Source organism: Rhinopithecus bieti, unplaced genomic scaffold (genome assembly GCF_001698545.2).
Source record: "Rhinopithecus bieti isolate Rb0 unplaced genomic scaffold, ASM169854v2 scaffold_19939, whole genome shotgun sequence".
Classification (NCBI taxonomy): domain Eukaryota; kingdom Metazoa; phylum Chordata; class Mammalia; order Primates; family Cercopithecidae; genus Rhinopithecus; species Rhinopithecus bieti.
The window spans coordinates 497559-510996 of NW_016810019.1; the positions used below are offsets into that span (position 1 = coordinate 497559).

At 35.9% G+C, this 13438-nt stretch overlaps 1 long non-coding RNA gene across 1 annotated transcript in view; it reads left to right on the plus strand.

Annotated features, from left to right (window-relative positions):
* LOC108541588 (uncharacterized) overlaps positions 1-12583 on the plus strand; it is a 28344-nt gene extending 15761 nt beyond the window's left edge. Inside the window, exon 3 of the long non-coding RNA XR_001888990.1 lies at positions 12265-12583. This is a non-coding gene — a long non-coding RNA (uncharacterized LOC108541588). The remainder of the gene's footprint in view (positions 1-12264) is intronic.
* Positions 12584-13438: the final 855 nt, after the last annotated feature.

Consider the following 13438-nt stretch of genomic DNA (forward strand, 5'->3'; position numbering starts at 1 on the left):
CTCGGCCAGTCAGCTATCCTCTCAGCCTGCCTCCAAGCCAGCCTTTCGGCCTATCTGCCAGAAAGCCTCTAAACCAGCCGACTTGCCAGCCAACCACCAAGCCTATCAACATGCAGCATACATCCTATGGCCAAATATGTCTACTCTAGTTCTTACCATTACATCCACTTTTCAGTTGCTGGGAAGCAAAGAAGAAAGGACACAGTATACACTTTTATAGACCAGAACTAGAAGTTGTTCATTACATTTACCCATATGCTATAGACTAGACCTTAATCAAATGGCTACATCCAACTTCAAAGGAGGCAGAAAAATGAAATCCTTATCTGGGCATTCATATGTTCTATTAAATTCCAGGTTTCTATTACTAACAGAATAAAAGGAGGATAGCTATTTGGGGATTTTTTTTTATATATACAGAGTCCTAACTAGCAGTTTTTGTCATAGAATCATCCACTTCTAGGCTAAACATGAATGTTCTATCAAATATTTTGATTTAGCTTTAAAGTATTTAATACTAGGCAATCCTTACTGCTATAAATTGAATAGCAAGACCTTTTGCCTGGGATGGCATGGAGCTTGGGTCAATACAAGATTAGTTTTTGACAAGAATAGGAGAGTGTTGATTTTTCTGTGATCATGATGGAAAGTGCATCCAACTTCTTCAAAAGTAATATAAAGTCGTTGGAAACTAGTTGCTGTTCCATCTAGAGATAACAAATACCCCCTATATTGCTGTGGTGCTATTAAGATGTAGATTGTGGTTACTGGTGCCTGTGGGGGACCGGGGGAGGGAGATCATCAGGGTAAATAGGTAATGCATGGGGGACTTAATACCTAGGTGATGCTTTGATAGGTGCAGCAAACCACCATGGCCCATGTTTACCTATGTACCAAACCTGCACATCCTGTACATGTATCCCGGAACTCAAAATTAACTTAAATTAAATTTAAAAAATTGTTGCGTTGGAAAGAGAAAAAATAAAATGCAAAAAACAAAAAAAAATTAAAAATGTGAATTGTGTTAAAGCCTAAAAGATCTACACTGAGCCCATGCAGATGAGTCCATGAATAATACATGTCTGCAAGGGTCAGGGAGTAGTCATGATCACCACTGACAATCAATGGATTAATGGATTAAATGAATCATAAGTAAGAAAATATAAATAATACATTATTCACTAATTAACTTAAAACAGTCACATTGTAGGCAATAAAGAATAGTTATTCTAACTAAACATATGAACGCACATGTGAAAACCATCGAGCTATCTATGAGATTATCTATAAGATTAACTTGGACTACATGTGAGAGAAAAATCAACATAACAGCAACCCATTCCAAAGTCCATGAAGACAGAATACATCAAAAACATTCTATAGACATTTCTATGAAAAGTCATTTTCTTTTGAAGATATATGTACAAAAGTAACTACAGGACAACAAAAAAAATTATTGCAAATATTGTAACACTAAAAGCAAATGTCTCAATGTTGAAGACTAATGTTTTCCCACATTTTGCTTACTTTAACTAATAAACACTAACTTATAAGGAATTTACCACTTTAGAAAATTAGTCAATTAAAAGAGCCCCTTAATATGGCTTCCACTTATATCGAGTTCTAATTTCATTTTCTGTATTTTCATCTCTCTTTTATTGTTTTACCTTGTCAAATATTTTTCCATGCATTCACTTTGGGAAGAGCACTGTAAATAACTACATCTCTCTTGTTTAGTACTAGGAAGCTTTTAAATCCCTTTGTACGTAATTTTCATTTACTTCTTATGTTGGTAACTTTCATTTACTCACTAATGCTGATTAATACAAAGTACAATGTCTTAGAATCTCCGAAAGTCAGTGTTTCTTAATTTTCTCGTTTCGTAAAATCCAGAAGTTCTGATTTATGATATTTTTAACTGATGAACGTTCTCCTGAATTCCGGAGCCTTCAAGAAGCACCGAATGTAACTAACAACTTCACTGGACCCACCAATACAATTTCAAAAATGTGTAGGTTTATATTTCTTAGGAGATCATGTAAACACAATGATACTCTTCAACAAATAAATAGAAAATTTATACTTTTCTAAATGTTATAAAAATTTGGATTTTTAGACAGAATTTTAATATAGAAATTTTTATACAGAGTCCTAAGCGTTATGGGTTACATGAGTATATTTTATATTTGTAGTAATGGTCTCAGCTTGAAACTTAGATATTTTCATTTTTGGACATAGATAAATCTGAGTACATCTGGAGAATCAATTCTAGTGGTTTTGAAAGTATTTTTATATTGGAAGACTCCTTTGTTCAGCCGGGCCCAGTGTCTCATACCTGTAATCCTAGCACTTTGGGAGGCCAAGGCAGGTGGATCGTCTGAGGTCAGGAGTTCAAGACCAGCCTGGCCAACATGGTGAACCCCTGTCTCTTCTAAAAAAAAAAATACAAAAATTAGCCAGGAGTGGTAGTAGGCACCTGTAATTCCAGCTATTTGGGAGGCTGATGTGGGAGAATCGCTTGAACCCAAGAGGCGGAACTTGCAGTGAGCTGAGATCACGCCATTGCACTCCAACCGGGTGACAGAGTAAGACTCTGTCTCAAAAAAAAGGAAAAGAAAAAAGACTTCTTTGTTCAAACAAAATCTTCAGAGGAAATGAAAATAAAATAGATGAAACGGATACAGATCTGGTTGAAGTAGAGCAGGGGTAGGGTGGGATCTCTTAAATTACATAATAATATTGAATAACTTAATTGAGCATCTTGAAGATACATTTTACAGGCAATTTTAGACACAGTAGACATTATTTAATATTAGCAGCTTGACTGATAATCCCTGTTTCTATCCTCTGCTTTCTAGGATGCAAAAATCACAAGTCTCAACCAGGTACATTTGTAGGTGCTCATGCTCTTTTAATTTTTTAACAAAATTTTGGCTCTACATATCACACATTGTGAAACAGTAGGATGAATTATTACATTGAGAAATTACAAATGAGGTACTTCACATTACAAGTGAGTTATTTTAATTTCGTTAACTGCTGGTCAAATTTCATTCACGCATTTGGTATTTGAAACAAATGAATTCTGCTTGCTTTAATTCAAAATAGAGGATGTTGGTCTCTGAGTCCAAACTGCATAGATCTCAGTCCCTGGGCTAGGCGTAAATTGTCTATTCCTTCAACAGATGTTTATTGCACTGGTGCTATATCAGTCAAGGTTCAGGCAGAGGAGGAAAGTCCCTGTGTGTTCTAGGAAAAAGGACTCATTATAGGAATTAGACTTTATACAATGGTGGAAGGAACTAGAAGTTGTGGGGGGAGGAGGAGTTAAAGGATCGGAAAAGAAATTAGCAAGGAGCTAATCTGAGAAGCTGAGTATATTCAGTTGCTAAATTTGAGCCACAAAGGGGAGCCCATAGGAAGTGCTCCCTGCAGAGACCAACTCTACAACTCTAGGGGTCCACAGCCAAATGTCTGGAAGTATGTCTTGAGGCCAGCATTGATCTTTAGGGCCAGTAGGCTGGAGGATGACCTAGCAGCAGAGCAGAGAATGAAGGCACACTGGAACCTACTGAGCACCACCAATCTATCCATTACCTCCTCAGACTGCAAAACAGCTTTCACAGACTATTGTCTGCTGCATCACTTCCAATTTTCAAATCTTTCGCAAGCTTTTCTGTTCGCTAACCCTATATTGGGAAGGGACTATATAGGTGAGGGGATTCTGGGAAATGTAGTTCTTAGTTTTACCAAGGTAATATAATAGTGTATCATAGCCTGTTTGTGTAAGAAAATGAACTAAGTAATCTGTAAAATGGGAATCATAACAGGGTATTTGAGAAGATGAAATGACATAATGTGTGAAAAGCTTTTAACACTGTCACCTAGTGAATATTCAAAAAATGATTTTAATTATTATATATTAAACAAATAGACAAAAGGGGGAAGTAATATGATTAACTTGCTCAAGGTGCGTTAGAGCAATAATATCTATATTGCTGTGGCTGCCATGAGAATGTGCATCTTGGACCCCTGACTGCTGAGAGTGTAACTAATCAATGGCTCTAGCTGCTAAGCTCTGAAACTCATTGCCTCAGTTGCTTTAGGACCACAGTTACTTCTTGGCTCTGGGCCAATGTCTGGGTGTGGCAGTGACGCCAAGGCAGGTTTGTTGCTGGGAAACCCAGAAGTCCTTTGAGAGTAGAGATTTTTGGCTTGAGACCTCCCAGATGGCTATATTGATATTTGCTTGAAACTGCAGGGCCCATCTAAAATGATTCCACCCAAATTAATTCCTTCCTTGCTTCCTTCCTTCTTTCCTTTATTCCTTCCTTTCCTCTTTTTATTCTTCAACCAAGGTCAGACCAAGCCTTTCCCAGCTCCCTCCCCTTTTCTCTCCCTTGCCATTCCCATAATACATTTCTTACACGTTTAATCTGGTACTGCTATTTCCTTCTTGGATGACATGGATAAACACAACTGCGAAAGAAAAAATATTAGCATACTAAGAAAATAAGATCTAGCACCAAAGAGGGAAAAAACGGAAAGTTAATAAACAAATAATTAATTTAGAAAAATTGACATCTGTAATTTGATTAGACCAACAAAACTGCCTGGGTGCTAATTCTAGACCTTTTTTTCGCTACATAGAGTTTCAAAATAAGAGTTTCTTTATATAGAGTTTACACTCATAGTTCACATACCCTGCCTTCCCTAACAGAAGCCAGGCTATGTTTGGAAAGTTCTGTATTTAGAATGAGAAAATCCAGTTGTCCTGAGACCACACAGATGAACATCCATGGAAATTTTCCTGTTCCATGCCTATGTTCTCGCTCACTTCCACTCATCTTTTGTCTAGAGTGAAGTTATCTCTGAAAGAGTATCCAAGAAAATATTGCAACCTTTTCCAAGTTCCAGGAAATCCGAGTAGGTGAAGATACACTTCACCTCACTGTATATAATGCAACATTGATTGGATTGACACTTATTCTGGCCCAAAGCATAGTTGATCTAATATATGAATAAGGATATATACAATATATAAAGGATAAACTAATCTTCATTTCTTCCATTGCTTTATCTTCTATTTCAGCTTCCATTGAGATGATCAAGAATATGCTAAGTTAGTACCCTATTGCCTAAAAGAAAATTATTTCCCAGGAGGACAGTTTAATGTTCAAATGCTTTCACTGGATTCAATATAAGAACCAGGAAGACATTTTGATACTTTTTCAAAGCCTCCTTTGGAGACCTTGCTCATTATATTAATATCCTTTACGTAAAGATCTAGATGCTAAAATCATCTGTAATTCCATACCTGATGGCTAGGGTGATCATTCCTTAAAACGGCAGGGCCCATCTAAAATGCTTCCATTCAAATTTCTTTCTTTCCTTCCTTCCTCCCTCCCTTCCTTCCTTCCTTCCTTCCTTCCTTCCTTCCTTCCTTCCTTGCTTCCTTCCTTCCTTGTTTCCTCGTTTCCTTCCTTCCTTCCCTTTCCTTCATTTCTTCCTTCCCTCTTTTTCTTCTTCAACCGAGGTCAAACCAAGTCTTTCTCAGCTACCTCCCCTTTTCTCTCCCTGGCAGAAATGTTTTATACCTCTTTTCATATAAAAATGGGACTAAGACTTTATTCTGCCATTGCCTTGATGGCCAGAAAACTCAGTGTGAAGTTCAGTGCTTAAGAATGATGTTTCCTCTTTCCTAGTAATACTTTTTCTCTTTTCCCTGTAAAATTTTTTATTTTTAAAACTTTATTAGTAGTACTCATATTGTTTGTGAGTTTATTTTAGGTAAGCTTAAATAGTTGGATTTTTTAGAGGGGATGGAAATAAGTAGGCTATAAAATTTTAAATAAATTATATATGTACATATATATCAATGTTTACTATGCCCAAACCATGATTACAAATCACTGAAGAAGTTTTAGAAATAAACAGACCAGGTGCCGTGGCTTAAGAATGTAATCTCAGAGTTTTAAGAGGCTGAGGTGAGTAGATCACTTGAGCCTAGGAATTTGAGGCAGCAGTGAACTATGACTATGTCACTGCACTCCAGCCTGGGCAACAAAGCAAGACCCTCATCTCTAAAAAAAGAACAAAAGAAGAAAGAATACTGAAGGGAGTTGTGAAAAATTGAATAGTTTCAATTCAAGCAAGCATGTGAATTTACATCTCATAGCTTTTTATTTAAAGGAAATAATCTTTTTGTTTAACCTGTGTCAGGTAATAGCACTGGAACACGAAGCTGATTGGTTACAGATCTGGCTCTGTAGTATCATGAGAGCCAGCTAACTCTTCCCTCGGTATCTCCATTCATAAAATATGAAAGTTGGACTAGGAAGACCTAAGGAATCATTTCCAGCTGTGGAATTGTATGATTTCTTCTAATTTTACTCTTACTCTATTTCAACATTTAAACATCTAATTATCATAGGAGAACACATTCAAGAATGACAATAAGAGGTGACTATGCAAGAGGAAGTTTCTTAACTCTTTTCTCTTTACAAAGGCATTCTGAGGACGTGGACTGTATGAAGCATTTCCTTTCAAATTAGATTTGAATGTTACATCAGATAATGAAGCTTTTGAAGTTCTAAGAACTCAAAATTCCATTCAGTGGTCTGATGTCATGAAAATGGATCCTTAACCAGTCAAAAGAGCTAATTCATTTTGGGAAAAAAAAAAAAAATGAAACAAAAGCATCTACGATTTCTTAGTCATTATAGTAGCTCTGTGAAACTATTATATAACCAGCTTAAAAACATACTGTTTTGGTATATACTGTGCAAAAAAAAGATTCTAAGCTTGACAACAACAGAAAAGACTCAGTAACTATTCAGAAATACAGCAATTTGCTTTGTTTCAAGCATAACTGTTACTAATTACTTTATTCTAGCAGTCATGATAGAGCAATACTATCTGAAGGACCTTGGCATTAACTTTGTTGTGAAATATCAGATAGTCCTTGCATGCTGCAACAGGTTGAGTATTTACTTACCTGTAGCATTAATTTGATATCCAAACAAAATTATATGATATGGGCAGATTACATAGCAATAGAAATGTGTTTATTTAAGTCCAACTAACATAGTTAGCTAGCTAGCTGTATCATGTAGGCTGACCTACACAAACAGGATATAAGATACATACTTTAATTTCAGCTGCCTGAGAAATGAAACTTTTCTTCTCAGTGCCTAGAAGAGTAGGCACACAAAAGTGAAAGCACATAATAGATGCTTAGTGAACATTCGTTAAATAAGCAAGCTTTTATGTTATCTTGATCAGCTGAGTGTCGAAAGTGGAAATTATTAACATTCACCAAAATGGATGAATTTTATTTCTCTATAACACATGGAATTTATGACAGAATGTGTGTGTAACTCTGTATGTATTCTTAGATGCCACTGATATTAATTCTATTTCTGATGTTTTGTTTAGCCGTTTACGGTGGTTGCCATTGTTTTCTTCAAAAGTGTTGAAATAGAATTGTCTACTTATGAGAAGTCCTTTGAGCCTGACCTTATGAAGTGCTATAAGCTATATTTTACCTTAATATTGAGGCTGTCCAAAAGATGTATCTTTCAAAACTTTAAAGGAAACTATATCTTGTGTAGTTAATGCAATCAGCCATAGCATAAAACACTTTTCTGAAGACTTGTAAAGGATCCAAACTTCAAATCTCAAGATTTGGCTGAAAGGGGCTAGAAGTAATTATCTGATAATATATACTTCCATTGTTTTCTCCTTTTTCTATCCAAAAAAATCATTTGAGAGTAAACATAGGGGAAAACTTGCTTTAGCAAGTAATATACGCAGAGGTAAAAATCCCAGGAACATCTAGAGAAAGAGCAGGCGGGAGTAAAATTATTTCTTTCATGTCTTACACATTGTAGGCCAGAAAAAATAATAATACTAAAAAAAATACCTTGCGTTTTCATTCAAATTCACATCCACAAAGTCTTCTCTGAGTCAACCAAATTAAACTAAATCCACCAGCATGAGAAATTCAAGGACTGAGCAAAAGAATGTCTCATCATTAATAATGAGTTGGTACATAACCCAGAAGATCCTTCTTTCTTTCTTTTAAGTTCAAGATATGGCTGCTTCCCAGTTCTTGTCCCCATGGAAACAGGATGTGCTTGGTGTAACCAGCTGACGGAGACAAACAGCTTCGAGGCTGTGGCTACATCCCTGGGGCTGGTTTCACTGTGAAGTTCTCCTGACTGCTGCACTATTAGTTCAACTGTGATTCCCCCGTTCTTTCCACAAATCGAGGTCTATGCAACAGTTTGAAGTTGCATTTGAGGACATCTCGAGTTTTTAATATTTGACATCTATTTGTTGTGTTTCCATTGCTTTCTTGTCTATTTCATGCATTCTTTAAACAACTTGTTTAATACATTGCTCATTTCTTCTTTTGAATGTACATTTTTAGTTTTCTTTGATCTTTATCAAATGCAAGTTTAGTCACTCCAGCTAGATTTTTAAGATCCACAGAGAGAAAAACTATTTAAGCCACTTACAAGGTTAGAACAGTGCTTAGTATACAATAAACACTATATATTGCCTGATGGACAAATGACTCACTTTAGGGCTTTTATTCTCTGTAATATGTAGTTATACAGAGAATAACTGCTCATTTTTAGCCAGCAGAGATTTGGTAATACATTTGGTTTCCCTGTAGTGGATTACTGTTGATGATCTTGACTTGCTGTTTGTGCTATTCATGGCTCACAGGTGATGTTGATTAAAGTCATCCCTAGATGGGCTGTGACATCAATTACTGACCCAAATCTCACAGCTAAACTGCAGGTTGGGCATCACCACTATCATTTGGAAACAGTTAATGTTGTATGGAGGCTGATGCTCTACACACATGGCGATGTGCAAACTTTCTCAAGAATTCACTTGTCTATTCCAGTTTGCTTCTTTGTTTGTGTATCTCAGAAAAGGGCATTGCCACAGCTGCTGGATTACGTAATGGCTCAAAAAAACAGTCTTCAAGGTCATTCGAACACATGGCTATCTCTCTGGACCAGAACAAGAATTCTAACTTTCATTAAAAAGTCATCATAACAACCTAATTTACTCATAAATAGTCCTCGTGTGAATTACCGCTTCTCAAAAAACATACTGAAGATATTTTCTTTTTGTTGTTGTTGTTGTTGTTGTTTAATTTATGGCATGTCTCATGCTATCTTTGAATGTTGAGATTATTCTCCAGGTATTAAGTTTAGATCTTATTGCTGAAATGAGACCAAGTGACATACAGTAAAATATTTGAAAGTCTGTTTTTTAAAAAAAAAAAAACTAGAGATTTTTAATAAAATTATTTTGAATATGTTGACAATGCATATCTTAAAATCTTACATCTTGTTTCATAAAATATGATCCGAGGGCTCCTTGTACTTCCAGATATTGAATTAGTAATCATCAGTTTTTTAGAAATTACTCCTTTTTACTATTCTAAGCTATCTTTAACATTTTGAAAATTTAATGAATGAAATTGTGGTTTTTAAAAGAGCCCAAACAGAGGCAACAGTTTCTTCCATGAGTGAATATATTATTACTCTTGTACCTTTGAAATAAGAGAAGTCCTCCAGTACTGAACATTCTGGCATATATTTCCTAGTACCTTCGGTCCTTCTTAGGACATAATTGAGACACTGAGGAATTAACTCCTTCAAGACACAAGAAAGCCACTTCCCATCAGAGGTTCTTACTTTATTGTACTATCCTGTATAATCACATGAATTCATATGGCACCATTACTGAAGTATAATGAGATCGTTAAGTCCTAAGCACTCAGTTTATTTTAGACTTTCAAAAATGCAGATTGACTTAAGATTAAGAAGCGATTGCAACCACGTTTTTGCAGCAAAAGCAGTTATGAGACGAGAGATGGGGAAAACAAATTGTACTATACTATTTAAGATCAAATTTTCTTACTCTCACCCCCACCTGGACAAAATGGCTCTTATAACATCCACTATCTATTAAAGCTTTTGCTTTTAAAACAAAATTAATATTCCTAAGAAATGCAAATATAAAAGGCGATAAGTCTTTTTTTTTTTTTTTTTTCCATTTCAAGTATGGATCTAATTTTAAGACCTTATTTTCAAATGGCTCTTTCAGTGCTTTTGTAGGTAGGAGCCAAGAATTAAGAACAACCCTCATCTTGTGTGTTAGATAATACCACAGAGAGTTTCTCTATCCTCAGCTTTAACTCCTGTCTACTGACTAGACCTATTTAAATTGCCTAACCTGTTTAATGAGCTCCAAAAATAAATGTATATTATAGAGAAAACCAAAGGACACCCACTATTTACAGAGAAATGACACGGAAAGGGCATTTCTTCAATATGTGACCTAAATAACCCAAATCAGATTTAATTCAATATGGGAATCTGGGATTACATCAGAGCTGTTATCTGGGTCTGCCAGTAACTGCAATAACATCTTTAAACAGTAGCACAATCTTGGATAGCCTCTGTCCTAACAAAAATGACTTCTCCACTAGGATAGAAATTAATTCACCCTTGCTCTCATTTTTATCACAAGGAGTTAAATTTTAAAAAATCAAATGCAACTTCCTTGGAGTGTTACAGCTAATTCTGAATTAAGAAATGAAACAGTTAGTAGTTATGTTATTCTGACAGTGCTGAAAACAAATGCTCCTAATGATATCATTTCACATACAAACCTAACACATAGGCTGAGATGCACCTGGAAAGACATCCCATAGAAGCTTCAGATTTTATTATTACAGACTCACTCTTTAAAAATTCAAATAGGGCCTGACATGGTGGCTCTCGGCATTTTGGGATGCCGAGGTGGATGGATAATTTGAGCCCAGGAGTTTGAGACCGGCCTGGCCAACATGGCAAAACCTCTGTTCTACTAAAATTACAAAATTAGCCATGTGTGGTGGTGCATGCCTGTAGTCCCAGATACTCTGGTGGCTGAGGCATGAGAATCGCTTGAACCCCAGAAGTAGGGGTTGCAGTGGGCCAAGACTATGCCACTGCTCTCCAACCTGGGCGACACAGTGAGACTCTGTTCAAAAATAATAATAATAATAATAATCAAATAATGCTGATGAGGAGACTCGACACCTGCCGAGACTCTAATGAAAGTGGGTTTATTCAGGTGATTTTTTGACAGATGATGCAAGGCAGCAAGAGATAAAGAGTAACTTGGAAGGTACAATGAAAGGGGTAGGTGGATGGGAAACATGGCCAGAAAGGAGATGCCAGTGATGATTTCATAATAAACATGCTAGCCTAGGTCCAGCCATGGCTGTTCCTCCCACTCATTGCCACTCACTGAGGTTCTAGAATGTCCCTGAACCTGGTGATAAGAACAATGATGCGGGGAAGTAAAATAAAAAAGAAGACTGATAACATTTTCTCTTCTGATATTGGACATGGTTAATACCTATAGTGGATATAAATAATGTAAGATAATTGATAGCATAAGGTCAAATGTGTCGAGATAACAACAGTCTAAGAGGGGAAATAGTTATACTTCTAAAGAGCTTAATATTGTCCATTATTTTATATATATATATATATAAATATATATATCAATATATTTATATATATATATATATCCCTCACACTGTAAAATAAATTTGCAAGAATCAAATTCTTCAGCATAAACTCAACACTCAACATCAAGAAAACTCTATCTTGAAGTAGGGAAATGATGCAAAAGAATGCCTGATTTGTTGCTTTTTAGAAATATTGGAGCTCTTCCAGCTAAATGTGCATGAGCTGAGAATACCTCAGGAGCCCATAGTGTTCATCATTACTAGAAGGATGACGTTGTACACAATGAGCCTTCAAGAGTCTTTGTTTCTCACATATATATATGTGAAACTTTTGTATCATTTCCCTACTTCAAGATAGAGTTTTCTTGATGTTGAGTGTTGAGTTTATGCTAAAGAATTTGATTCTTGCAAATTTATTTTTACAGTGCAAGGGATATTTCTGCTGACAATTCAACATTCAAAGGGATGAGTGTACGACATCTCTAAGAGATGTCGTGGAGTGCAGGTAGAAAGGACTTTTTAAGGAGGTAAGATCTAAAATAGGACAGTCATATTTAATTGATGAATTTTGTTATGATTGTCCAGAAGTAAAACAGAGAACCTGGAAGTGATTTGGGAGGAATATGTTAGTGTCAGAACATATGAGACCTTTTCTTTGTCTCCTTTTTTAAAAACTCTTTTTCATTCATGTGTTTCTTCTTTGTCTTTTTCAGAACTACTTCTTAAATCACTAGTCACATCTTGGTGGAAGTCCAGCAATGAAGATGGCACAGAAACACATTCCAAATACCGTGATACCATAAAGTATACTGTAGCAATGCATCTGGCACACCCTCATTTTAACATCTGTCTCAGAAGATTTTGACAGAAGATAAAACTAGTTTTTATTTCATTGATTTCATGAAAATTTATTTCACTAGTTTCATGTCATAGGCCCATGACTGTATAAAGAGTCATAATCTTGGCCGGGCGCGGTGGCTCAAGCCTGTAATCCCAGCACTTTGGGAGGCCGAGACGGGCGGATCACGAGGTCAGGAGATCAAGACCATCCTGGCTAACACGGTGAAACCCCGTCTCTACTAAAATACAAAACTAGCCGGGCGAAGTGGCGGGCGCCTGTAGTCCCAGCTACTCGGGAGGCTGAGGCAGGAGAATGGCGTAAACTCGGGAGGCGGAGCTTGCAGTGAGCTGAGATCTGGCCACTGCACTCCAGTCCGGGCGACAGAGCGAGACTCCGCCTCAAAAAAAAAAAAAAAAAAAAAAAAAAAAAAAAAAGAGTCATAATCTTTACAAACACAACAATGACTCACGGAGACATGTTGCAAAGCTATAATCCAAAACACTGATGTTAATTTCAGAGGCCATTAATGGTGTTAAGAAGGAGCTTTTGTTAACCAAATAATTGAATACTCATAATTACTTTTCAGTTCTAGTTCAGTTCTTCACACCAAACCATTTTATTTACATAGTGAATGCAGAACTTGCCAATAAGAACTTTCAATACTAAACTTCTATGTAAAACAAAACATCTCAAAATCAATAACTACTTTAATGGAATAGTAAAGAATTTACTTAAACACAAAGGAATGAAAATATCTCTGCAAATATGTCTACTGACTTTTCAATTTTGGTGACTTCTTTCAAATTAATTCCTTTACCTCTGTTCCTCATCCACATAAAATGACAAAATGAAAGATAATTTTCTAGCCTGTAATTAAATTTCTCCATTGTTGGCATATAATGTTTTTAATACATTTTTCAGTTGTCATAATTCATATGAGAATTATTAAAAGAGAGTTAGTTACCTTTGAGGACCTTATTTGGAACCTACTTCTTAAAAATTGTATAAAATAATTGTGGCTTTTGAGAGTCAATTGGAAATATGAA